The 23,915-nt window shown below is 36.9% G+C and overlaps 1 protein-coding gene and 1 long non-coding RNA gene across 3 annotated transcripts in view; one reads left to right on the top strand and one right to left on the bottom strand.

Moving 5' to 3' along the window:
• GPC5 (glypican 5) overlaps positions 1-23,915 on the top strand; it is a 325,506-nt gene that overhangs the window by 131,410 nt on the left and 170,181 nt on the right. The window lies entirely within an intron of this gene.
• On the bottom strand, positions 8,379-13,016 carry LOC138107190 (uncharacterized). Of its 2 annotated transcripts, none has more exons than XR_011149303.1 (4): positions 12,765-13,016; positions 12,349-12,427; positions 10,818-10,904; positions 8,379-9,406 (listed from the first exon to the last, which is right to left on the bottom strand). It is a non-coding gene; the product is annotated as an uncharacterized lncRNA (long non-coding RNA). The 2 variants fall into 2 exon arrangements; XR_011149298.1 differs by having other exon boundaries at positions 12,882-13,016.

Genomic DNA, 23,915 nt, shown 5'->3' with positions numbered 1-23,915 from the left:
TTTTTTATGTCTAACCAGAAAGAGAGGACAGTAGCTAACAGTCTATATGAAGTTTCAGAGTTACATACTAAGCAGCACAGGATCTGAAAAATATAGAAGTTAAAACCTAAGGCATCACCCCAACAGCAGGACTGGGGAGAGAATCAGAAGGGTGAAAGCTAGAAAAACTTGGGGGTTAAGACAGTTTAGTAGAGAAAGAAAATGCCACACACAAGCAAAGCAAAACAAGGTATTACTTAACTGCTCCCCACGGGCAGGCAGGTGTTCATCCATCTCCAGGAGAGCACAGCCCCATCACATCTAACAGTGACTTGGGATGACAGAATTTCATCACTCCAAGCACTCCCCTTCCTCCTTCTTCTCCCACACTCTATACACTGAGCATAATGCCCTATGGTCTGGAATATCCCTTTGGTCAGTTTGGGTCCCCTGTCCTGGCTGTGTCTCCTCCCAACTTCCCCAGCTTCCTTGCCATCATGGCAGTACAAAAAACAGAAAAGGTGTTGCCTCTGTGCAAGCCCTGCTCAGCAATAACAAACATCTCTATATTATCAACCCTGTGTTCAGCACAAATCCAAAACACAACCTCATGCCAGCCACGTGAAGAAAATTATCTGTACCCCTGTTAAAATCACCAGAAGCATAGAGAGACAATTCAGAGCATGTTTCATGGCTACCAGAAGGAAAGTACAGAAATGGGTCACTTCTACCCTGTGCCTCAGGGAGCTGTTGTTACAAGTGCACCACTGTGCACCACCCTTAGATGTTAAAAAAGATCAGAAGGTAAAAAAACCCCCAGTTTTCTGGACTCCAGCTAAAGCTCATTGATTTGCTGTTCCCTGCTTCGTGTCAGAGTCCTCTAGGCTCTGAATTCCTCTGTAGAGAGCCTGTGTGGCAGATGCTTCAACAGTGCCATTGGAACAGTTCACAGTGGTAGATGCAGCACACACGATGAGTCAAGCAGATGCTCGCGACAAGAAAAACTCTGGTCTCAGCTGTGTACACAAATTGTACTGGAATACCTGAAGAGAAGCCATATGTAAAAAGATCCTGAAGTTGTTGTTCAGATGAGCAATTTTCTCTAATAATTGCATCAATCCCCAAAAGGTTTAAACTATTTGGGCTTTACACTGCCCATTTTTCCATAAATATTAAATAGACCTTGAATAAAATAGATTATCATTTCATAGAAAGAGAACAAAATCTTTTTCTAGGTACAGAACAACTCATGTCCTAGAAAAACATCTCCTGATAAATAAGGAGTGTGTTTAAGTTAATTTTTCTCATATGTATGTGTGTTTGAAATAATTCTGAGCTTATGCACTTAACTTGTGTGGATGTGAGAGTAATGTTCCATCACCTTCACCTGTCTGCTGGAAATTAAGAGATACAGATATATACTGTACTCATATAATAGGAAATTTTGTCAGAGAAAAATACATTCTGTATTTTAAGGAAATCAGAGACACAGTCATTGTGGGACTTTTTAGTCCTTTTTAACCTTGTGTCTTACATTTTCTTGCTATAAGTTCAAATTACTTTAAAAATCATTCATTATAAAAAAATTGCAGAACTGTAGCCATGATGTGTGTGAAAAACCACTTATGAGAAGTCAGCATTAGTTTCCAGCACATCTGATGGTAACTCTAGTTTACATTTCATGACACTGTTATGATGAAAAAGAAAAAAATGGGATTTGGGGGGGGGGGGGGGGGGGCTGTATTAATACTTGTTGAACTGCACCAAGTCTGATTAGCCCATAATCAATCACCTGTGTTCAAAGCTGCCTTTTTTTTTTTTTTTTTTTTTTTTTTTTTAACACACGTTCACAGCATTGCAAAGTGAAACAGCAACAGGAGCAAAATCCCTTGTTTTGGTGATCCTGTGGAGAGAGCTGTTCTTGCTGTTATTGTATCCTACGTTGCCACCCAGTGGAGAAGACTGTAACTTCTCCTGGTCACACTCCTGAAAATGAGAAGCCTTGTCACAGAGTTATAGATTGTCCTGAGTTGGAAGGGACCCACAAGGGTCATCGAGTCCAACTCCTGCCCCTGTGCAGGACACCCCCAGAATCACACCATGTGCCTGAGAGTGTTCAAACACTTCTTGACCTCTGTCAGGCTGGTGCTGTGACCACTTCTTACCCGCTGGACGGCAGCCCTTTATTCTGCAAGCAAATACTTGGGGGTGGTCTTTCTGGGGAAACATTGACTGCTTTTGTTGTTTTCAGTTGCTCTGGTGTTTGCCCCTTTTCTGTACATATTTGCTGAGCTTGGCCGGTGTGCTAATGCCATATAACATGGAACAACAATGCAGTTCCATTTACATTAATGTAAAAACTGATCAACATGGCAGTGGGTCAGAGCTGTGATTTGCAACAGTGCCTTGTATTGTAGGAAAAAAAATTACAATATTTTCGACTTCCTTTAAGTTATGTCATGTGCTGTTAAAACCTAACACAAACATCTTTTGGCCTTAGCTGTGTTTAAACAAGCAGCTCACTACTTTGAGGAAAGAAAAACAAACCACCCAAACTGTGAACCTGTTTTCCACTTCATATTACTGAATTTTCTGACTCATTCTGTACTTATTTCAGCTAAGTGTTTGCAATTGCTGTACAAAGCTAATACAGGCAAGTGTTGGCAGCCAGTGGTATTTGAGTAGTGAATCATGAGGAAATACTCTTGAGTGTTTAACATGAGGAGGACAGAAGAGAAGGTTGAATTAGAGTACAGAAAAAAAAGGAAGGGTGCTGATGACTCTGAGGAAGAGAGATATGGATGGAAGACAGTGACCAGTAGCTTCCATATCAGAAGCAATCCCTCAATAGCCATCACTTTGCCCTGGTCCACAACCCCAACAGCGTCCAAAGGGGACCAAACACACATAGAGAAAGAAATCTGGTAAACCCTTTTTCTTTGGAAGTTTGTAGTAGGCCATTGCTGCAACAAAGGCCGAGTTACCGAGCAAACAATTTCAAAGAGTTCTTCCTGTCTTTAGAAAGATTAAAACCAACAGAAATGCAACATCTTCAAATTGTCCCTTACATTTTCAGCTGAAAAGGAGCCTCCTTATCTAGTCTATTGCTTTGTATCTCAATTTCTCAATTTCTTCCCCCAAAGACTTTTATCAGGAGAGGGAAGAAGAGGAGGGCAGGACTGATTCTGCCCTCAAACGTTCATGGAGGGTGCTTAGACTTTTGTGAGGGATTCTGCTTCTTTAAAGCTCCCTCAACATTAGCATTCTCCTTTTATCAGTCTTTTACTGATCAAACCAAGTTGTAGCAGATAAGGCAGAAACTTGGGAGGATATAAAACCTATGTCTCTGTATCTTCCTCATTGTTTGCAGTGTGAATAAAGAAAACCAAAAAACATGCTATTATGTATCATTTTCAAAGTAAAAATGTGCATCAACTGCTACAGTTCAGTAGTCCAATGGGAAAAAGACAGGTATATTTTTTCCTCTTTGTGTGTAGAACTTTTGTTGTTAGTCAGGGCTCAGAAACACAGAAGAGCCTGCATTAGGAAGGGACCTCTGGAATTATTGGTACAAACTTCAGTAACAAGTCAAGGCCATAAATTGGGATATTCAGGACAATGTCAAGCTGAGTAGCATTTTCAATGGCAGATATTTCACTAATTTTTATAGCACCCTATTCCAATGTTCAGCTGTTCAGGTGCTTTTTCTTTTCATATATCTAGACAGCATTTTCCATGAGTAACTTTTACATGTTACCTCTTGTTCTGTCACTGTGCATCCTTGTGAAAACATTATACACTCCTTCTCTGTACCTATAATTTAGGTATTTTTGTAAAGTGTGTGGGGAAATCCCCCCTTAGCCTGGTCTTTCCCAGGCTGAATAAACACAATTCATTCATCTTCTCTTTATATATCAAGTTCTCCAGCTCCCTTAACATCTTGGTGGCATCTTAATGGATTCACTTTTCTTTTCAGACCCATAAAGGCCCATATGTTGCTGTGACATTTGCAGTTATGGCTTTGGTTTGTGTTACGTTCTTTTTTTTTCCTTCAATGCTCTATCTGTCTTCAGTGTAATTGGGGGAAGGTGACAAAAGCATACTCTGAAATCCACTGCTCACCCTTAACATGACCTCTGACACGCTTTGGACATAGATCTAAGTATTTCTCTAAGATCAGTCATTTTATTATTCTATTTTATATAATTTCCAGAACTAGTTACATAATTATTCAGCAGACTCTTTTTATTCTTATATATTCCTTAAGATTGCAATACAGCATAAGGTTGATGGATTCGGGCTTAATTTTTTTGTTTTGCTTTTCTCCTATGTTCCTATAATCAAAGCTGTGTAAATTGTGGCCAGATATTATTAATGTTTGATATACAGATGTATATACCAAATGATTGATAGAGAAATTAAACAGTCAACAGCTAAGATTTAGGAGAGTTCTCAGAGGAGAAAAAATTTCCCACTAATTTTAAATCCTGAGTATATGCAGAAACTGGAGAGGGATTCATTCCTCCTAAATTATGCACTTGTTACTCTCTTTCTACTTGAAGAAGCAGATACAGATGCATCTACAGTTGCATTTTAATTTGGATCAGCAGTATGCTTTTGACATAAATCTCTCAGTCATTTCCAGTTACTTCAGTTCATGTTGTGGAACAGTCTTGGGCCAAATAAACAGGATTCCTTTTAGATGAAACTAAACAGTAAGATGTGCCTGAAGATCACATCTAACACAACCTGACTACTAATGGACATTCAGTTTCTTGGGATTAAAATAGGTCTAATCAAGTATTCTCTTCCCTACAGATATCTGTAGTCTAGATACTGGACCCTAAGCATTGAGGAAAAAAAAGTCTTTAAATTTGTGGTTATATAATTTAGCTACTTGCTGATATTGGATGCAACTTGCCTTGTTATGGCTCACCACAGGGAGCTGTGCACGTGTGTGGGAGGAAGAGAGACTAGTAGGAAAACCAGTGTACAAAACCTGGCAAACAGGCACATGAGGTGAATTGTGTGGATTTCATTAAAAAAAAGGAGGGTCAATGTGTGATATATTTGTATTCAGCCTATATTGCCAGTTCATTATTCTAAGACTCATTATTTTAATGGATTATATAACAATTAACATTCTTTTTTTTTAAAGAACCTTGTTGACACTTGTATTGAGAAGGGAATTGTTAAATTATGTGCTTGATATAAAGGCTTGTGATTGTTTGAAATAATCATGTTTATGGCAACACAAACCTCTAATGAGGCATGATGAACTGGGACATCTACTTCAATGGAGGAAAATAAAGTGAAACACTTTTCCTCCAAACAGAGTACATGCTCTGTTGTTTCAGTGGGACAATCATCACGTACAGAACAGTGTATTGGGATGTTTGTGAGCCCTAATTGCCCTGTCAGTTACAATTAGAGGTGTTAATGTAACTGTGAAATGCTACAAATTACTTGTGGCTTTTGCTCCTTATGCATTCTCAGCCTGTCTTGCACAGAAGGATATCAGAATGACTGAGATCTCTTGCTGAGCCTGTTATTAAGGTTTGCTTGTTCTGCTCCCTGGGTACAGTTATTCACTCAGTGTGGATTCAGTATTATGGGTGTAAAGATGCCTGCAGCAGAATGGATCCTTTAAACATAAAGGGAAAATCGTTTATGTATTAGGCATTTCTTCTGAAATAGCTGGAGCTGTAACAGCAATTTTTATTGATATACTGGTTAAAAAATTACAGTTTTTAACTGAAGTTGTTATTGGTATGAAATAATATAATTTTCAGAATCTTACAGGTGCTTACTGATTTATAGGGTTTCGACATTACGTTTTTATTATACTTAAGGAGCAGATGTATTTCAAAATCCTGCCAGTGTGGTTGTCTAGGACAAAGGGATGTCTCAGCAGGATGACACAGAAATTTTTGACTCTTGGAGGAAACATGAACTTGAAAGGGGAGATCTGAGGTCAGTGTATTTGCCAGTCCTCTCATTTCACTAAGCAGTATCAAAAGGTTATCTGGTCCAAAGCTAATAAATAAACCAAAGGGGACAAATCAAATGAACACTGTGCTACTGTACTCTGTGTTAGACAGAGAAAATGAAGAAATGTAGAGGATTCACAGAAGGGTGGCCAAATGCTCTTTGTAGGTTGGATTTTATTTTCTTCCACTACTGAAAACTACCAAGTGCAGTCATTCAGTGAACTAATAGACTTACTTCATCTTGTTTTGAAACAGCTGCTTTGCATTTCTGCAGTCTTAGAGATTGCATTGCTTTTTGAAAGGGCAAATGTCTCTGACAGTGGATTAAACTCCCTAGTGCTTACTTCAGGGCTGGAAAAAAACCTCACAGTCCAAGATGGTTTTATCCTATTGCCTGAAGTCTTGGAACACTGAATAAATTGTACACAGTCAGGGACACTTCAGTTTCATCACCAAGTGATGGATGGCTAGGTAAAGTGGCAGATATGTTCAGTTTTGAAGTATGTATACTGCTTCGTGAAGGAATTTAAAATATCACTCATCATTATTGTTTGTTTCTTTGGATTAAAAACTGATTACTGAAGCCCATTATTTATAAGGTAACATTTTAAATGGAATTAATCCAGATGAAATAGTTTGTTGTTAATATTTTTTTTCTTTTACCTGTGCAGTACAAATATCCTGGTAAAATAAATGTAAATTTTAAAGACTGTAAAGTCTGCCTATGCTTATAAGGGGAGATGTCAGCATTTGAAAATATTTTGAAAATAGGAAAAAAAGCCTTTAAAGTCTTTATTAGTCTTCAAAGACATGAATGATTTTCAAAAAGGCTTTTTTAATTTTCTTGGAAATTTTGAAATTTTTCGGGCAAACATGTTTTGTTTGTTAGCGAAGTTTTTATCTTATACCATTTTTCTCAGCAAAACAAATGAGCAATTGGCTAAAATTATGTAATGGTTAAAAATCGTAAATATGTAGTTGTTTACAACAACTGTTTAAGCCATGAGAAGTAATGATAAAATTGGCAGCTACTAAGACTGTTTTTTGCATAATGACAGGTTTAGATTCTTGTAGAGATGTAATGACCCTGACTATGTACCTGTATTTGTGTGTGTACTGACACATGAGATAGGAAAGAAGACAATTCTGTAAACTGAAGACATTAATGTATTCTCCAAGCAGACTAAAAAGATTGTATCACTAGTATGTGACATAGTATGTAAATGAAACCTAACGTGATACTCACCACCAACAACTTAATTAGATGGATGTCAATCCCATATGTGTGCATGTGTGTCAATTTAGCATAGTATTAAAGACCAAGTAGCAAATTTGACAGACCTACAACATGTAATAATTAAAATTGCCTAATATTGTAACTTTTATATCGTAATAGTTTGATTTTCAGTACTTCCTAACTGTAGAAAGTGTTTTGAGGGCTGGATGGCAACACTAACACTATCACCACAAATATAAGACTATGAAATATTTTTCTTGCTGAAGGGAAATGTTTCTCAAATTAGAATCTCTGTACGCCTGGCCTATGGGAGAAAAAGAAAGCTGATTCTTTTTCTTTTTAAAATATCTTGGGGATGAAGCTTTCATGTTTGCTACTTTACATTTCTAGTCTAGTCAGAGAAATGGATTTAGAGACTAAAAAAATACATTTTAATGCTGCCACAACATGGTGGATTATATGCTTCAGTTCCTGGTCTGCAAACACGGGGAATAATGGAGCATGGTTTTAACCTGGGCTTTAGGCATCTGACTTTGGGCTTTTTGATAGGCTAATCTCCTAAACAGCAGCCAGAGCTGGACAGACTCTGCAGGAAGGTGATTGGGAAGCCCTGAGTTAAGCTTCTTCTCTAAGCAGCTCTTTTGCAGAAGCAGCCACCATTCTCCCATGATAACATAGGAAGCCTTGCCCAAATCCCTCTGATTCATCTTTCTTGCAGGCTACCTTTCCCTTGACTTTATCATCTGCTTAACTCAGACAAGAAAAAGGCGTTTTGGAAGGTAAATGCAGTCAGAGAATTGTTGCTGAAATCAAAGGAACTACTTACGTGTGTAACCACACACAAAATGTACTTGCAAAGCTGGGGTGTTAGATAATGAAGTTTTTGAGGAATATGCCCTCTGTTTGGCAGAGTTATTTGTTAAATAAATAGTAACCAGACAGCACTACTTTGGCAATCAATAACTGTAGTATTTCTTTTCGTGTTTGTGTTTAGATAAAAATGTATTTATGCTGAAGCTGTTGCAAAGACTGACTGAGACTTTAAAAGTGGCATAGTCACTCAAATATTTCACATGTGCTTTTCACCAAGGGCTGACAAATTTTATTTTTGTGTAAAGGGTCTTATGATAAACAGAAAGAACTATGCTGCTGTGTTTCACAGATATGGCCGATTATTAAAAGAATTTTCATCTATATTTTCACATCAACCTGCAGAAGCATAAAGACATTAGTTCTTTTTATTTAACACTACTTGTTCAGATACTGGACAGTTACACTTGACCCATTTCTGATCTCTAGAGAAGAAGGTGATTAACTGCAGTTTTTGCTCCCCTACGTGATTGTAGCTGTCTAGAAACAAGCTATAAAAAGGGCTATTCAAGGGAAAGAAAGAAGGTCAGGCACTCAATCAGGCTGGAAGAGCTGGGATTACTGTCAAAATGGAAAATCTTTTCTATAAAATAATAATTTTTTCTGTAATAGTTTTTTCTATTATGAATATAAAATTAGCATAGGTTTTGTACCAGGTTTTTTTCTCATTTAAATCTGTAATTCAACTATTAACCTGCTGACAGAAAGAGCAGGTTAAGCTGTGGAAGACCAATGGCATCCTGAAATAGAATGGAAGATGTAGCATTGGTGATTTCTGGGTTTTGGGTATTTGTGTAGGATCCCTAATGGCTCATGGAATGGAGAATAACACTAAATTTTTAAAATTATATTGGCATAGTGTGGAAGATATCTGAAAAAAAAAGAAATTTAATGGGGATAACTGCAATGAGCAGTAGGTGGACAGAAATAAATGTCGTGTGCTTACTGGGTGAACTGATTAGGTAACAGGTCTCCAAGAAAAGGTGAAGCAGCTGTGCTGTATCACAGTCAGAATGTATTCCAAGAGAGATGTGCTGTTGGGAAAGAGGCAAGCATGTATCACAGGATACCAAACAGTTGTGTATTTTCAACTCTCTCAGCACAAAGAAAGGGTCAGCAAGAATAGCATGGCCAGCCAGGGTAAGGAGGGCATGGAAAGAGCAAGTTCCAGGGCATGGAAAGAGCAAGTTCCTGCTGAGATCTGTTTGACAAAGTGTTTGTGCAGCAGTGTTGGGCTGTGGCTCACTCACAGAGTTTGGGGTCTGTTTAGTTGTTAGTTCTTTAGTGTTGTTTTGTTATGATATTGGCACCATAATGCTGACCAGTGTTCCTATAAAAACAGAAAACAGAGAAGGATTACTGTGGGAAAGATATAGAAAGAAGTAACAATGGTTGTCAGAGATAAATGATGATAGTTACGTCTGAGAAAAAAGTTGGTGATCTATGGAGGCTTCACATATCTCAGGTCCATCTAATTTATTCTGGCAGCACTCCCATTTACTCCACATTAAATTAAGTGTCTCCATAAGGGCATTAATAGGCAATGGCATTCTCTCTCTGCACAGGCAGAAGTCTTCTCTAAGTTCTCTGATATGCACAACAGTAAAGGTGCAAATTTCTGTATTTTGGTAGTCAGTTACTATTATATGGGCATTTGCACAGGACAGAAAAGTCTTTATCTGATTTAGGATAAAAATTGTTTTTACTTCTTCATATTTCCTTTGCAAAAGAAAAAGCCAGCAAGCATCCTGCACTGTCAATGATTCCTGATGAACAGGACACAAAGTCCTTTGAGGTCAGCTATGGCTCAGGGATTTTACAGCTGTATAGCAGATGGGTATGCTGGGGTTGTCACACGGTCATAGGATGCTTGCAGGGGCCTCTGGAGAACAGTCTAGGTCCCAGCTCAGAGCAGGGTCACCTAGGGCTGGTTTCTTAGGGTTCTATTTTGTCTCACATTTTCCTTAGGCTTTCTTTTGCCCCTGTTGAAACTTCCCTTCTTATTCTTTGTGACTCTCTCCAGATGTAACTCCATGGGGGTTTTGACTTGCCTCCATCCCTGCACCCCATCTCTGTATATGTCCTTGGTGCCTTGACCCTACTTCCACCTCCTACAGACTTTCTTTTGTGTTTGAGGGTAGTCAGATACTCCTTGTTTATCCGTATAAGCCTCTTGTCTCCTTTGCTTGATTTCCTGCACAAGAAAATGGACTGTTCTCAAGCTTGGATGAGATGAACCATCTTTTTTTGGACATTTTCTTTCCCCAGAACCATCTCCCATGACAATTGTACAAGCAGATCTGTGAACTGACCAAAGTCTACTCTCTCTTCCTTTCTCTCCCATTAAGCAGGGCTCTTGAGAATAGTAGAAAATATGTTTAAAGCTACTTTGAGGTCTTAAAAGTATCATACATCAGAGTTGAGCTTCGTGCATTGCTACACAGCTTGCACAATGTTGAGGCTGTGTCCTGTTCTTGTGCCACCATCTACCTGACTTTTAAATTGCATTTATTTACCTCACATCCATTCCTGGTTTTGGACAGTGTGTCCATATGGAAGCAACCATCTTCCCTTAGCCTGTGCGCAGTTCTGCTAAACTAAAGAAGCTCTTCCAGGACATATGTTCCCTGCTAAAGGAGTGCAATATAGAAGGTTCCTAGATGAGCTGGCACGTCCACCCTGCGCTGTATGGAGATGCCATTCCCTGGCATCAGCGTAGCTAAATATTAACTCATACCTACCAATGTTCGTTCTGCTGTTGCATCCGAAGGTCCTGTTTTCATGGCTGCAACATTTGGTAGCTCACTGTGATTATGTGATCAAGTACACTTGATAGGGGAAAGAATTTCTGTTAAGTACATAAACCTAATCTTGGGAAAATGTAAAGAGCATGAAGTGTAATGATATAGAGCTCTGTCACTTAATTTCTGACTCCTGCTACTCTACTCATATTAACCACCCGTGTCAATCTCTGGTACAAATGTCAGACATGTGATGAAGGCAAACTGGGTACAATAAAGTAATGTTTATGTTTCCATTATGAAATAATATTTATATGGCATGAGCTGGCTGAGTTTATCTAAAATGTACCTGTTTGGCTACGTGTCAAAGCAGTTTTAGAGCACTTTAAAGATTCTTCTTTTTGTTTTAGATTAAGTATCCATTTCAGAACTCCAATACCATTAATTTATCACAAGCTGTTTAGTTACAATGCACATTTGGTTCACAAGAGGAATAATTCCTTTTTATTATATTGATACACTTGACAAAATTAAAATCAAGATTTGGGTTTTTTTTCAAGCATGTCCTCCTTAATTTTGTAAGCTATGAAGGAGACTTGAAAGTGATTAAAGTGATAAATCCACAAGTTAGGATTTTTTTCCTTAAGAAGCTCAATATCTCTTTCTTTTTGTTAAAATCTTGTCCTTTTTGCTCTTGCTGTCACAGAAAACAACATGAGTTTTTCTCAGCACCTTTACTAGTAAGTAGATGACATACATATGATTAATTAGAGCTTTTGAATTACTGTTGGTAAAAATATTAAAAGACGAAGGATCTTTGAAGGCAGATGAAATAAAAAATTATGAAATTTAAATGTTAGTCTTCTTGGGAAAGAAATACTAAATGTAATAATTCATATGAAGATTCAATTAAACTTTAGAAGGGGTTCTGAGTATTTTCTATTTAATTGGAGAGAGTTAAGTTTACGGAGTAGTAAAGTATTACCTGAAAAATTGCTAGCAATGGAAAATTATACCCAAATCACATGTTTGAGAATATTAATATTGAAGTTGGTGATTTGTCAATCTGTGGGCAACAGCTTTTGCACAAAAAAATCAATCTGAAATGTGCTCAAAGATTCCTATCAAAATATTTTTTTGTCTGAAATCTTTTAAGTTTTGAAATTTTCATATTCCTTTGTTTAGTCCATATTTTTTATTAATTTAAGATCTTTTTGGGGTATAGTGCACTACATTACTCTTTGTATTTTGCTATTATTATTTCAGTTTTAAGCTATAGGTTTTTCTTCATTCTAGAAGGTATTATCAATCACTAATTGCAAAGGCCAGACAAGCAAATATTGAGTGATAAGATTAAGTTCTTAAACTCATTTTCCTTATCTTCCTCCCATTCATCTTGCCAATGGAATCTATTCCTTTACCTAGATAAAAATACATTTCAATACATACTAATATTCCTGACCATTTCCCCAAAATACTGATTATAATATCAAACAATAAAGTGCAGAAAAGAAAAAATAAAATCAAATACCTGCAAATTATCAGTCTCTACAATGTTCTTTTCTTCAAGTGTATATGAATATTGGGAATGACTATAAACTGTTGTAGAGCTGAAATAGCAAAGGGTATAAATTAATTATTTGTGCATAACAGTAGCTACTTACGCATTTATACATGTATGTAAATTATTTATGTATTATTTATGCTTAGGGTTGTAACTGTCAAACATATAGAGTGGGGACCTATACTGGGTTCTATAAATTTTTGTATGAACTGTGGTTTAAATCCATCAATTGAGCAAAAGGGTTAATAAAAATGCCTCCCAGATTCCCATATCAAGTGTTTCCTTCCTCCCTGGCAATGTTATAAAACCCTAGTGCATCTACCGATGTTGTGCAGCAGTCACAAGGGTTATCTTTATATCAACCTACAATATTTCAGGCTCACCTCACTGAAGTTTTTTGGATGGAGTACAGCTGGACATGGCATCACCTAAGTTTACCTAAATGATGCTCACATGAAGACCCTTTAATTAACTCTCCATAACTGTGCTGAATAACTTACCAAACACTATTTGTTCGAAAAAAAGTGGTACAAATCAGATGGACCAAGCAGAACCAGAATGGTTATATACATACATATATGTATGTATATATATCTATATGGTCCAACATCACTGATTGGCTCCCAAAATCCTTGGAGTAGGGTGGTGTGTTCAACAGGGTGCCATGCCATGATTAAAGCCCAGGCCATTTAAAGCAGCCCAGTGTCTGATGATCTGGTTGGTGAATCAGCTGTGGTCAAGCTTAGCTCCAGTCATTGGATGGAAGTGTGATGAGGAAAAGGCACAGTTTGAGTTGGAGCAGAACACAGGCTGTATGGCAAAACTACAGGCTGGGATTTAGTGAAAAAACAGAACTGGAGACTATTACCATGTAGCAGGCAGGAAAAATTGTGCATATGAAGATTTTTCACTACTGCTCAGTTAGGGGGACAAAAGATGAAAGATACCATGAGACAAATTATTAAAAGTACAAATGGACTAACTGTATAGAATGGGGGAAGAAAAGGAAAGGAAATTCACTTGAATAAAGCTCAGAAAGTCAGCATCTGTGTTGAAGACCATTGTATAGTGGCATCAGTTCTTTAAATCAGTTTAATTGTCTAAAATGTGGCATCTTTTCATGGCTTTAACTTGCCTGCTGCATCTGAAACCAGGGGTCACATCCATATTTTTAAAACTACAGAAAACTCTGAGTAATTAATTCAACTTCAACATCTTGTGGACTTAAACATACATAAGCTGTCTATTACTATTTTCTAGGGAGTATCAGAGAAAAAAGAAATGTAGGAAATACAGAGACTGTTGAGCAATTTTCCTAACTAAACAGTCAATGATAACTACAAGTGCAGCCAAACAAATATTTACCTTTTTCCTTAAATATTTGTATGAGATAATATTTCATAATGTCTGTTTTCTTTCTTCCTGTTCAAAGATTCCTAAAAAATAGGAAGAAATGTCCTGGTATATATTTCAGCACTCATTTGGTGCATTAACTCTTTTTTATTAGCCAGGTCAGGGAAAGCAGAATTCTGCATTACCTTGAAAAATGAGGGAGTTTCTTTCCTTACTGATCTCAGTCCTTTTAATTTCCTTATCAGTTTTTATCTTTCAGATGTAGCCTTTTGACAGTCATCTCAGCATTTTAAGTCCCTATTTGCTCTGTCTGGTAGCATCAACTTTTGCCCTAGAGCTTCATGAATCATTGAAAATGACCATTCAGTCAACTTTTAAAAATATATTGTCAGAAGATTTTAAGAACATTGTTAGTGGTTCTGACTATTTTACCTAAATATAGTAAGACACATTCCACACAGTAAATTAAGATGTCTTAGGTTAATGTAATTGTTCTGTGGATTTGCAGAGACAGGTTTTTTTTCAAAAGGTGTAGAACACCTAATTCTTTCCACAACATAGTCAATTCTTGTGTGTCTGTCTTTTCTGGAAGTCTTTTCCTAAGCATGAATTCTTGAGTTTTATAAGAGTCATAATTTTTGCTTGGTTTATTATTTTCCTTTTTTTTTTTTTTTTTTTTACTTTGTAACCTTAAGGGTACCCCTGTGTGAATATTCATTCTTGTAATATATTACAGGTGTGGGAGATGTGGGAAATGGGGATGCTGAAAACATGAAGTGCAGCTGTCCCAGTGAAGCTGGGTCTGACTCCAGCCCTGAATAATACATTCTGTCTTAGCTGGGTTTGTTCTGATTTGAAGCAGTCTTTGATGATGTCAGGGAAAGTATGCTAGAAGGGAAAAGGGAAGGATGCATTCCAAAAGTTAAAAAATTATTTTAATGATTTGTAGCTCGTTTATGATCATTTCCCTACAGTATCCTGTAATGTTTCTTTCGTATCTGAAGAGCATGCTAACGACTGTGCCATAAGCTGCACTGTGGAATTCTCCAGTGTGCAAGCTCAGAGGGATCACCCTTTTTCCTTTCTGCTTACAATGCACTAAATTCACAAGAGAATTGGGAGAGGGTACTCAGAACCCATCTGTGCTTTCACTAGCATTACCTCCAAAGCACCTTTATTAGTAACATAGTGCAGTCATGCATTTTAAAGTCTGGTGTACCATTGATCACTTGTTCTTTTTTATTATGTCTTCAAGCAATCCTGTATATTGATATGGCACCTGTCACTCTGATAGCCAAATACTAAACAATATTGAATGCTGCTAGGTCACAGTATAAGTAACACTTTCATCTCTTCTTCTGTCATGAGAAACAGGGAAGGGTTGTGTCTGTGGTTTGCTTCGTTGCACTTTTTAAAATAGCAGCATCGCTCTTAGGGATGCAAGCTGGCTTGAGGTTGTTTAAGAATGTAGAGTCAGGGCATTCTCAAAGAATATTTTGTGGATAAAGATGTGACACAGCTGGCCTTTCTGTGACCAGGGATTTCTAGGCCCTCCCTTTACCCAGGAAAGGAGTTCACTAGTTTTCTTAGAAAAGTTGCATTTTGCTGTTATCCTCTAAAATCAGGCAGCATGGCATTAGAAATACGGCAAGTAAATCCCTTCAGTGAGTCTTCCGTGTCAGTATCCCAGTAAAGGAAGGTAGGTATCATCAGTGAGATTTGTGGAAATCTCGTTATAGAAATACCTGAAAACTGAGCAATTTCCTGTTTTCTTGCAGTGATTTCACTATTCTAATAACAATGAGAACAAACCTATGCAAAAAGAAAAAAAAGTGTGTTAAACCCCATGTCTGTTAAATAGTCTCAAAATGGAAAGGTGGTGCTGTGTTTTAAATGTCCTCCTGTTATTGAAATCTCATCTTAAAATTAAAAATCTATACCAAAATAACATTAGAACGCTTCATTGTATTTTTAGTAAAATGTTAAACTGCTTTGGAATGTTGAGGGTGGCTGTTCTGGTACTTTCTGTACCTACACAAGGCACAGATAAATGGACTAGCAAAATGTGCCTTGGGGCAGCCTAAAAATTTATAAATGGCATATTAAAATGTTGTTGCGGGAGCAAAATGGTTACTGATACTCAGATGTTGCGCAAAAACTGATGTTATTTCTTCACAGTCCAACCTGTGTTGATCACTGCTGATGGGATGATACCTACTTCACAGGAACCAGATGGAATCATGCATGTATGTGATAAGAAACATTAATTTAGGCATACTTTCTTCTGTAGATAATGTAATCCTCAGCATGAAAAATAACTATGATTTGCCCTTATATAAGGTCCCTCCTTTGTCCGATTTACAGAAATTCTATGTACTTACTGTAAAATAGCTCAGGTGACTTAAGGTATAGAAAATAGAAGTTTTATTTTAGAGTTGATTATGTTTTTTCTTTGAGAGAATTGAGGGAAATAGAAGCTGTGTATATCCTGTGCCCTACATTTTGAAGTCTACAAAATTATTTTTAAAGGTGAAAATAGTTATTTACTATATTGCAATTGAAAACAGAAAGTAGGATACAGAATACCAGCTAATTCCAAGTCAAATTAATTTCTAATCCATCACTTTAAATCCACATTCTGCCTATGAACATGGAGAATTCAGTAGTTTTTGAACAATATGATGGAAAAAATACAGGATTGAAAAAAACTACTGAAAAGGCTCTTTGAAACATGAAGATAAATAAAAGAAATGCACTAAATGAGTAGCAGAAAAACGTCAAGTTTTCATTTGCCTGTACTCACAATCTGAGATTGAATTTCAACACCTTTTGATACCTTCAGCTCTCAGTAAAGTCAGTGCAAGTTTCTTATAGTTGCACTGCAGCACTACAAATGGGACCTTCCGAATTTGGTGGTGAAGTTCTGGAAATACAAGTTTTATCCTTTAGCAGATAATTTTAAAGTCAACTAAAGTTAAACCTCTAAGAGGGTTGGAAGTCAAATGAATGCACATTAGGGAACAGATTAACAAATCACAGAGACTGAGAAGAATCCAAAGTAACTAAAAAATAAGACCCTAAAGATGTTTAAAAAAAAGGGAGGAAAAGGAAGATCACAAAGGTGACAAGAAGTCCAAAGAAACCACCATATGTCATGCAATAAAACAGGGTTGAGCTGAAACTTTTAAGAGTTGTATATATGAGACAGGAGAATAACACCAGGAAATAAACACAGGAGAAAAGGAACCTGTCAAACAGATCAAACATTAATTTACCTCTGAGTCACATACTTTCTGCTGTTTGGAAAAAAATACTTCTTTACATTCACTAGAAGATGGAGAATAAGTCTGCCTATTTGCTCAAATGCATCCCTCCTCTGGCCTTAGTTGTATCCTCAGGCATATACAGGCATCTCAGCCTTGCTAATTCTGTTGAAAATATTTTTCGCTACTCAAGCAAGGCTGTCATTTCTATCCCCCTGCCAGCTGGCCCTCTGCTGATATATTGAAATAACCTGTCATCTGAATGACAGCTGGCAGTAAGAGGACTTCTGGTGATGGAGTTGATTACTAAGCCTCATTGACAGAAATAAGTGGTTTTGCTCAGTCTTTCTTCAGCCTTCCTTCCGGGCAGAAGAATAAAGATAAATATTCATTGACAGACTTCGAGTTTAATGAGAATACTCAGCCATGTGGATTTATTTTTTCCCTTGTCTTCTCTCTTTATTTTAATTGATATGATTCTTGGGCACAGTTTCTAAATCCTTTAAAGGTGATTCCTTTCTCTGATTCTGTTTTTATCCTATAATAATATATATACATGCTATACTATATGTTAGAATAATACAGTCAAAGTTACTTGGATTTTTTTCTTTGTCTCTGAAACATTGAAACAAAGCCTGAACTGATACTATTTTATGCTTTCAGACAAAAAAAAATATTTCATTATTCAAACTATAATACAGGGTGTATTCACAGCCTTTGAAAGCAAGAAGTGACAATGGAAGATAAAAAGAAACTATATACTCTTTGCCACTAAAAGACACTCTCAAAAACATGCAAGCAGAGAGCATATTAAGAAGGATATGGCTGCAATTATCAGTGGAACTTTAGAGTCTCTTTTCAATTACTTCAGCAGCTGATTGTAGATAAATTAATCCACAGATAATAATAATTTGAAACTCAGCAAAGCTGTGTGTTCCCTTGGCTACATATCATACTGGCAAGCATTGCATCAAAAAAAACCCCAAACAAAAACCTGGTGCATAATTTTCAGGACTTTCTTCTTCTAAAGAAAAGTCCAATACATTTATTTTTAAAACTATTTATCTTTCTCTCACATTCTTCTTCTCTTTCAAAAAATAGTTAATTCTTTCTTTTAACAATACTAGATTTCTTAAAAACCTTTCTAAAACTGAAGTGGTCAAGCAAATTTTTTTGAAATGAGGCAGGTGGGAGAGACCACTACACCCCTTAAATCAGGATAGTGAGGGAGTCAGACCACAGATAGCAAGGACCATGCTGCAATGCAGAGGATAAACAGTTCTTAAGAAGGCTTAACTCCGAGGAAGTCTTCATGGCATCATATAAACTGAAGTGAAAAGTCTATTTTTGTACAGCATATACTTGTGAAGACTGAAATTTTCTCAGGTATTTTTAAAATGAAAATAAAAGGTTTGGACACATTTAATGAGCTAATATTTTTAAGATCTTGGGTGTTTTTCTGGGTATTCAATACAATGTAATCATAGAAAGAGCAGAAGGAGAGATGACAATTTGTTACAATGCTCCTTTAACAGCTTTCAGATTTGGTAATAACTGCTAAACCCAAAATACCCAAAGCTTTCCCAGAACTATCAGGCTCACTTAGAAAACCAATGTTATTTCTCACTCTCTCATATATAGTTACTTCAGATGCTTGATGACTGGAAGGAGTGTTGATGTTGCCAGCATGACTTTAAAAGGGACATTTGAAACTCTAAGTAAGGACCAATTTTTAATTAATTTTAATCACAGAACTAAATGTGAATAAAAGGGTATCTTCTAAACACCAGTGCACTTACACTTATATGTTGTAAAAATATTATCTTTAGTATCAAAGACTTTTATTGTAAAATCACAGAAGCATAGAATGGTATGGATGGGAAGGGAGATTAAAGATAATCTAGGTCCAACCCTCGCTGCCACGGGCAGGGACACCTCCACTAGGCTGACCAATACATGTGGCAGGAACTATAAACTAGAAGAAAGGATATATGGTTAGAAAAGTCTTGGTCTTAATCTTGTAAGTATGCATTGAATCATTGTACAGCCTTTTGCAAGTCACTTTGCCTTTCTCTGATTCCCCACAGAAGAGTAACATCACTTCCCGAGCTGCCTTTTGGGGGTAAAATGAACATAAATTAAATCATGCTTCTAAAGTATTCTGATAAATTATCATCACTGTGTTAGTTATCATGAGGATAATCAAAACTGGGTGAGCAAAATTTTACAGAGCATTGTCAATTGATATGAGAAAAGACAGGATAAAATTTGTCATTGGATTCTTAACTTCATATACTCTTGTCAGACTTTGCAAGCAGACTCAGGATAACGTGTGATATTTCTTATCTAGACATAGCAAGCTGAATAAGGAACAGATTGTCAGCCTAATATATGTATCACAGTAGCCCCAGGGCAGAGCAAATCTTTATGGTCAATTTATGAATGCCTGAAAGGTTTAGCTAGGAATAAAATAATGCAAACTGGCAACCTTAACTGTATTGTAATTTCCCAGTTTAAAATCTTTCTTGTTAGAATGAATCAGTTTGGCAGTGTTAGCACAGAATTTATTGTATTCTTAAACCCTCAGAATAGTCATCACTTTTGCAGTTAACACTGAATGAACTTTTAATGCATTTATTCTATTCATTTCAATAAGTACTTGTATTGAATTTGTATTGTCTCAAGTCACCCTCAGGGAATGTTAGATCTAGATCTGTGGTCCAGCTTTAAATTAAACAAGCTTGTACACGCACATAGATACTACAACAAATAACCAGAATGGTTTTACCTTTAAGATTCTCAAAGAAATAACTCAGCATAAGAAAATAATTGTTTGTAAGTGAATTTAATGATCGATGACATGTAATTCAAAGTAATATATTTATCTCACTTAGTAGGTTGTTCCAGCAGAAAAAGAAATTGTGTCTACAGTGTTTCAAACAGACAGTGTTTCTGTCTTATCAGACCATGAATTTGCTTAAAAAATTAAATTCTGTTCTAGTAGGCAGATGTATTTTCATCTTTGTCAATGCTATATTAATTGTATTTACTTTTTTTTCCATTGTGATGTTTTATATGGAAGCCATCATTTTACAGGATATAAAAAAAGGTGTTAAGCTTCCCGAAATTAATATTGGGAAAAAAAATTAAATCAAGCCCATTAGTAGATTGCATTAGCCTGTAATCTTTCTGCTGGGAGAGGAGGCTATGGACAAAGCTGTTGATACCTAACCAAGAAAGAAGGCACATAGCAACTGGAAAACTGCTGGATAGTTCTCTCTCCTTATATTCTCACACTGGCCACATCGTGGAGCTACAGCTAAATGAGTCAGAGACTTTGAAGCACCCTACCAGGTCCACTGAAACAGCAAATATATAATTGAGACAAAGCATTAGTTAATCCACAGGGTGTGCAAGTGCATTTTAATTTTCTTTTTTTTTTTTTCCTTAAAAATAATACGCTAATAGGAACACCTTCTACTTTTTCAAGACTGAGATAAAACATTCTCTGGAAAAATAAGATACATTTCAAATTTTCTCCTGTCTCATGAAGCTATAGTTTGAAACTAAGGCATGTTAACATAAGCAAGCAGTAATGGAGTACCATAAGAAATCTTCCTTATTGCCATCAGTCTATGCCCAGAGAAAGAGAATTGAGACTGCCTTAATTGCTATAGTTACTGAAATTGCACTTACTGTTCTTATTCAAACATTTGGTCACATTTTTTAAGAGGCATTAGTAAATTTTCCTATATAATGTCTTAGGTGGTCTTCCATATTTGTTTGCTTTTTCTTGTTATCTTTACTGTTTTTCAGAGCATTACTGATTTTCATAGGGTATACTTAGAGTATTTAAACAACTTTCAATAAACGTTAAAAAAAATTTACACTTGAGTAAATTTTCAGTAAAGAAGCCAGTCAACCTGAGAGGCCCTGGCTCAGTATCCAGATTATTGACTGAAGTGGTAGAAGCTTGGAGAAATTCCTGTCTTTAAGGAAATGCCACGTGTTTGTTTTCAGAAAGTTCTGGGGTTTGATCTGGGGCTGAATAAACGATTCTGACTTAACAGACAGGCTTTCTGAAGTATTTGCCTTGAAAAGTCACTTCTCCCCAGGCTAACTGCTTCAAAACAGCTAGTTGTCTAAGCAAGTCCAGTTTGGCTTGAAGTGGATGATTTTGTAAAGATCCCAAAGTACTCAGGTTATATATTTTCTCTTGAAATAAAGAACTAGGAATTTGGGGTTGGTTTTGGGGGTGGGTTATTTTGCTTTTTTTGTTTATTTGTTTGAGGTTTTTTCCTCTCTCGTAGGGCCTAGTAGCTACTTTCTTCCTGTTTTTTTTCCTGTCTTCTTTTTCAAGAATCAGAAGTGAGCATAGTGTTTAAAATTTGTGAAAACAAAGGGGGGAGCTCTTGCTGCACTGTCAGGTGCTACAGAGAGACTGCTGCAGGAAGGTTTCTGCTGCTTGTTTAAAACACATATCAGAAGGGGAGATTTCCTAAAGGGTTTGGAGTGATCCTCTGGCCACTTCTCCTCTAACCCTTGCCTTGCCCATGCAACTACAGGTGAAGTTACTAAAAGATTTGTGCTTGAAGCAACATTTTAGGGCAAATGAAAGCATGCCATTCAGGACAGAATTTTTCCTCTCTTGGATTCCTTCTTGTATCTGCAACTTTGTAAATATTGTATAAAATGTACATACATATGTGGAATTGAAAGCATTGGATTTGATATTGTGATTTGTCATTTTCTTTTTTGATACACAATATTAGTATCAGAAAGCTTGACTCATGTTTGAGTACAGCTTTTTCTATACAAAACTTAGCATATATAATACAAACTGTTTCTTAAGCGTATTTGTCTTGATTGTTAGGTTAATATACCAAAAATTTTAAACTCTCAGTAATTTAAAAGGTCGTGGCAAATCAATCCAGTTACATGGAAATTCATATTATCTTAGTGTATTTTTTTCAGAGCAGTACAAGGAAATTTTGAATGTACAACATAGTACATATGCAAGTGTGGCATCTAATTCCCTTTGGGTCTGCAGGCTGAAAATATAGCTCTCTTTTTAAAGACCAGACTATGGAACAGCTAAATATTTGCAGTTCAATAGGCATTTGCACTGCAGGAACACAGAATGCCATCCATGTTTTTATGTTTCCTCTTCAGTCCTGACAGGTTCTTAAATGTTTAATGGGAGACGTATTTCTTCTGTCCTTAGGAAAAAAAAAAAAATCACTTTCCCTCCACTGCTAGCTCCTTTAATAGAAACAACCTCCTTTAATAGAAACAACCAACCTAGAAGTATTGGGAAATACTTCTTCCTCCTAAAATACATATATAGTGTTTTTAACCTTCAATTTTAGTTATCTCCAGAAAATAAGGCCTTCTTTTTTTGTTGTTGTTATTGGTGGTGTTTATCTTTTTACTTAGGTGCTTCTATTATGATTCCACTGACAGCTCTGTCACTTTCTGCAGCTCCAAGAAGAGCCTTGTATCTTTGAAATTGTCATTACCTTTTGTCTGGATGCCAAGATTTCTGCCACTGTAGTCTTGTGATGCAATTGCAGTACCTTGTACTGCCAGCCCAGAGACTCCAGATTATGGGGAGTGAAGCTCCAGAATGTAGCAAAGGTATCAACATCCTTATTTTTTAAATATATTTTCACTGTCTGATTGGTTACGGGGGCTTCTGGTAGAGCAGGGACTCAGCCTACTGCTGGCATGGAGTTAGCCAAGAAAAAAGCCCAACCCAAAGCCCTCTGGATTTAGCAGTCTTCTTTAGCAGGTTGGAACCAAAGGTGAAGGGAAGGAGAAAAGGAAAGGAGTGATGCCTAATAATGGTGATGGTCCCTGTATGCAGCATTGAATCAGATATATATTCAATGCCTTCTTGAAATGGATGAATTAGAAACACCAAAATTGTTATAGACATCTACACCTGTATTACATGCAAGGACTGTTTCACCTGGAGAAGAGGTGACTGAGAGGGAATCTTGTCAGTCTTAGCTATCTCAAGGCCAGGCAAGAGTGTGGGGCCACACTCTTTTCAGTGATGCCCAGCAACAGGACAAGGGGCAGCAGGCATAGACTAAAACACAGAAAGTTGCATCTGAACATGACAAAAAACTTCTTTACTTTGAGGGTGATAGAACACTGGAACCAGCTGCCCATCAAGGTTGTTGAGTTTCCTTCCCTGGAGATAATCAAAATCTGCCTGGATGTTATCCCGTGCAACCCACTCTAGGTGACCCTGCTCTAGCAGGAGGGTTGAACTAGATGATCTCCAGACTCCCCTTCTAAATCCAACCTTTCTGTGATTCTCTGACATGACTGCAATTCACTGTCCAGTATATATGTTTGTATATATACTGAACTGATTTAAAACTAGGTGGTGTGGAGTTCAGGACCCTTTGGACTGACAGGAACCTGGGGTGAATAGTTAGGCTTCTGTCTGCAAAAAAACCCCACTACAACCAAATTCCTGTCAGGATCTCAGTCATCTGAGTATAGACGAGCTGTAGAATGTCCATGGTTATGCTAAGTGGTAGCATTATGTTAGATAGATTTGCTAAAAAGCATCACATGCAGGTTACCCTCCTCATACTGCTATTAAACATGATTTCCTGCAGAGTACTTTGTCATTCAGCGGGAGTACTGTTTGGAGGAGGGCTGTGTCCATTCTTGCAAAGCTGAGGGAATGATGTCTGCAGCCCTAGTGCCTTCATCTGTATGTCATAAGAAATAATGATACTGATAATAATTGCCTTGCATATGGCATATACAGTGGGAACGCAGGGAAATTACTCTTCCTGAGGATATTACTGGTAAGTTCACTTTTATTATTCTGTATTTTTTAAAGCTTGCTATCTTTTAATTTTAGAAGGTCTGTGGTGTTGTATTTCCCACTGATTC

This window comes from Aphelocoma coerulescens, chromosome 1 (assembly GCF_041296385.1).
Source record: "Aphelocoma coerulescens isolate FSJ_1873_10779 chromosome 1, UR_Acoe_1.0, whole genome shotgun sequence".
NCBI classification, from domain to species: domain Eukaryota; kingdom Metazoa; phylum Chordata; class Aves; order Passeriformes; family Corvidae; genus Aphelocoma; species Aphelocoma coerulescens.
The sequence above is the reverse complement of the archived record's forward strand: the minus strand, read 5'-3'. Positions and strand labels throughout refer to the sequence as shown.